Consider the following 4,420-nt stretch of genomic DNA (forward strand, 5'->3'; position numbering starts at 1 on the left):
TAAGTTCTAATGCTGAGTAAAAGTAGTTCTCTTCAGGTAATTACTGGTATATTGTATTAGAAAAATAATTAAACGAACAAAACTACCCCAATTAATAATAAGGCAGCAGTAGATCAAGCTAAATGCCAGTTCTAGATAATCACTACCAAATAGATTTGCTTGACATGATCCAGAACACATGACTATTTCAATGGTTACAGTGTTATCACTCTGCTTATTTGATGAGGGTGACAGTCTTGATCAATAAGGACTTCAAGGCTTACGTAAATACTTGTCAATGAAAATGTCCTTCTGGAAGACCATTTGTGTAGAACAAGTACTTCTTGTCTCCATAACACAGGAACAAAAATGTATAATTTTGGAAAGTGCAGGGTGAAAGGAGAAGTTATCATAAATTACTTCCAAACAGTAGAGGAAGTGCTTCAAGGTTGTCTGCTGCCTGCAGACTTGTTAATAGTTCCTTCAGGGAGTATGCTGCAAGGGAGGAGTTTCTGAAGCAGTACCAGCACTCTGAAAAAAATGTATATACTAATATGATTCATGAGTCTAATCTCTGTTTTGCAGATGTGATTGCCTTGTTTTCTACAGTAAGGAAAAAAAAGATACTCAAACATCTAAAAAACACAAAACTGGTCAGTTCATAGTGCTAAAGCAATAATATCATGTTAAAGCAAAACCACTACATAACTTGGATAGATGAAGTGCTTCGCCTGAAAAAAAGGAAAATGGTACCTATCTGAAAATTACTACAGAAAGGCAAACCTTCTGAGGCTCACTGATGCTCCCTGAACATGATGTTTCCATAAAAAAAAAACAAAGACAGAACTGCATGCAGCACTGTGTCATATGCAATATTTTCGAAAAAAAATGAATGTAATAAACGTGCCTTTTACAAACTTCTAGAAGTAGTGTTATCGTTGGTGGTTATGATCTCTGATAAGGCTCATCAGAAGAAAGTCTACACTAATGTCATGCTTCCAAATTCTGCTTTCATTAAAGTCTGTTTTTCCAGGACAAAGAAGCTTTCAATTAAGCCTTAGTACAGATTACCTTCTGGCACCTATTCTGACAAGAAATTTCATTTCTGAGGGACCTCTGCTTTAATAAAAGTAGACCAGTGGCATTTCAGGGAACAAAATAGAGACTTGACCTGAACTCTTGTACGCTGATCAAATAGCCCTGGGTGCGTAATTCTGCAATGCTCTCTCAGTGTGTGAAGTGAGGTTGGTTGCACTCTTGATTAGCCTCACTGTTCGCTCTGCTGGTACTGCACCCTCTGTGAAAACTGCATTCAATAGAGGAAAAATAAGAAAAAAATATTTGACAATAAAAATCTTGCATTTCTTGCTTTTCTTTATATTTGTTTTAGAATGAAAAATACTTAGCCTCTTTTGCCGATAATTTCAAGCAAAACATATGAAAATGTGCATATGCCACCAAGGACATGCAGTTAACTGAAGAGAGCCTATGGGTCATGTTTTTTAAAATGTTATGAAATGGGAGGCCCAGGATCGATCCTCTCTGCTTATCTGGGTCAAGGACTTTACTGTTAACAAAGAAAATAAAATGCAAAGGGTATAATAAAGACATAATAAGGTGACAAATTGCTGTGCTCCTTACCTGAAATGGAAAATGACAGACTGCTAACATTCTTATTGATGGAAAAGGCTAACGGGGCTACATAGCACATGTATCATGTGAGCAGGTGGCATGATGGAAAGCCTCTGCCCTCCATTAGAGTGATATCAAACTGGAGGGGTGTGGAGTAAGAAGAAACAAATAAAATGTTATCTTCAGGCACTACTTCATGGATTTTTCTTTCTTTCTTTTTTTTCCCCCCTACTGATAGTGATTGAGCTTTTGTAGAGTCTGAAATACATTTGCAGAAACAGCAAGTGCAGGGTGTTAATTTATTTTTCATCTTGAATGTATCTTTACCATGGGACAGTCTTTTCAGTTCCTCAACAAAAAAAGAGTTACATCACAACAAGCATTCACAGGATGGTCACATCCCCACCAGCACACAGTGTTGGAAGCTGAGACCACACTTGTGCTTTGTGCCTTTTGGAAGTGTTATACGTACCTTAGACCTCTGGTTGAGTGTCATCCTAGAGGTGATTCACAAAACAACCCACTTTACTGCTGTGACTGCAATTAAAAGATAAAAGTAGTAGTTAATGCCTGTTGAAAATGGGGCTTGATATTCTCTACTGATAAAGAATCTGTTTTCTCCACTGGTATTTTTTCATTTGTAATTTTTTAATTGATTATACTATATTGTTCTTAAAAACACTGGAATACTCTAAACTCAGTGTGACAAACATGCAGGTCTTACTTTTTCTGCAACAGAAAACCCTTACTGGAATGATTTTTAATTGTTTACTTGGTGAAAGCAGTATACTCCTTGGTAAGGTGAAATGCACTATGTGATATCACCAGAACTTAGAGGATGACAGTATTTAGCCCAGTGCTTTTTTCATACTACCTCCTGTCATGGTTTTATGATTTTCGGTTATTGGTACTCCACATCATAACATCATGTAGTGGATGTACCTGGTTCTCAGAAGAGAAGGACTACTACATTCCCCACGGCACTTTTCTCATCTGTTATCATTTTCCAGCCGGAGGGAAAAGAGAAAAGCTCGCAGTATAAAAACTTGCAGATCACGAGACCTCGTCCCTTTTTCCGCCCGTCTCTCGTCTTGGCAGCACCTCGCTCTCCAGCCGTCTTATCGTNATAAAAGCCCGCAGTATAAAAACTTGCAGATCATGAGACCTCTTCCCTTTTTCCACCGTCTCTCGTCTTGGCAGCACCTCGCTCTCCAGCCGTCTTATCGTCGGTAGTAGAGTAAGGCCTACCTTGATTTTGGGACATTCTCTCTCTCTGTATTGGATTTATCAGCTTAAATTGTAATTATATTGTAATATAGCGTGTTGTTTTGCATTCCGATATCTTATTTAGTAAATTAGTTTGTTTCTCCTCAGATTGTTGCCACTGTTCTTTGCTCTCAGGGCCATCTCCTTACCCTTTTCCCCTTTCCCCTTTTCCCGGGGTGTGGGCCCGTGGGTCCCCCGTCCCCTTTGTCACGGAATCGGGCCTAACGCCCGTAAACCGTTGACACCTCCTTATCTTTGTCTATCCGATTTCTTTTATTTCTGCATCTAACAATATCAAATAAAGGTATTTCTAACAATATCAAATAAAGGTATTTCTAACAATATCAAATAAAGGTATTTAGGTACTTAGGAATCAAATAGGTATTTAGGTATTTAGGTATTTATTTATCAAATAGAATTTGACAGATTGAATAACCTTATAAGAAATCAGTTTGCCACCAACAGAGGTGGAACGGAGGGAAGGGAAGACACGAAGATATCCACAAAGTCTTTACATGCTAAATAAACCTAGCTACAACAGCACGTGCCTCACACAATGAAACACATACTACAGTGCCAAAAAAAATCACAGATGCACACTGCAGGTACAGATAGATCCTGACTCTCACGATCTTGAGGATACTTTTGAAACCTTGACTGCAATACTTCTACCCTGTAGTATATTTCCACATTTTGATGTACAATCCTACATTTCAGGGACTGAGAAATATCTGTACATGGAAGCAGCTGGCAGAAAAAAGAAAACTGTTGGGATAATTGAGACTACATCCCCAGTGAGATACAGGCTTCCTAAAAGAGCTTGTACAGACACAAAGGTCCGGGTCAAGGTCCACACCAAACCTTGGCTGAAGAAAACTGTATTCTTAATGTAGCTGCCTTATATCTCTCCCTCAAAATTAAGCTTACGGAAGGCTTCATCATCATGCCAGCAAGCTTTGAGGAATTTGGGCACCCTATCATACTCAAGAGTTTCCATCAAAATGCAGAGCGTCTGTCAGAATGTCGAAAAGGAATTAGTGGCTTCAGAGGAGGGATTACAGATTCCAAACACTGAACAGAGAGGTTAAAAAAAACAAACAAACAAAAAAAAACCACAGGAAACACTTCAGACATGGTTGTGTCCTGAAAGAAAAAAATCCTATCCCTCCTCTAACTAAAGCACCAGGACTGCAGAGAAGAAATTCTTTCTGCTTGTACAGCAAACATCCCAAATGCTCTTGGAAAATTAGACAGCTAGGTCTCTCCTTATAAAAGTAAGATGCTATTTTTTCCTTCAAAAATATATCTGGAACAGCATACAGTAAAAGTAGCTCTCCTCCTCTATTTAATAATTCAGTGATTACAATACTCCACCAAGAGTGTGAGGTGCTAGAAGTCACAGCTTGCATTTCCTGGAATGGATTTAATCCCCATTTCCTGCTTTTCAAGGAAGTTCCCTAATTGACAGAATAAGCTATGCTCTGTGGGAAAAAAAAGATAAGTAGTAATTTAACTTTTCCTATTGAAGCTGTTCCACATTCTG

At 38.4% G+C, this 4,420-nt stretch overlaps 1 long non-coding RNA gene across 1 annotated transcript; it reads right to left on the minus strand.

The window, feature by feature from the left end:
- On the minus strand, window positions 642-3,066 carry LOC110393076. Its single transcript, XR_002434772.1, has 3 exons — window positions 3,027-3,066; window positions 2,084-2,148; window positions 642-1,285 (listed from the first exon to the last, which is right to left on the minus strand). It is a non-coding gene; the product is annotated as an uncharacterized LOC110393076 (long non-coding RNA).

This window comes from Numida meleagris, chromosome 2 (assembly GCF_002078875.1).
Source record: "Numida meleagris isolate 19003 breed g44 Domestic line chromosome 2, NumMel1.0, whole genome shotgun sequence".
In the NCBI taxonomy this organism is placed as follows: Eukaryota; Metazoa; Chordata; class Aves; order Galliformes; family Numididae; genus Numida; species Numida meleagris.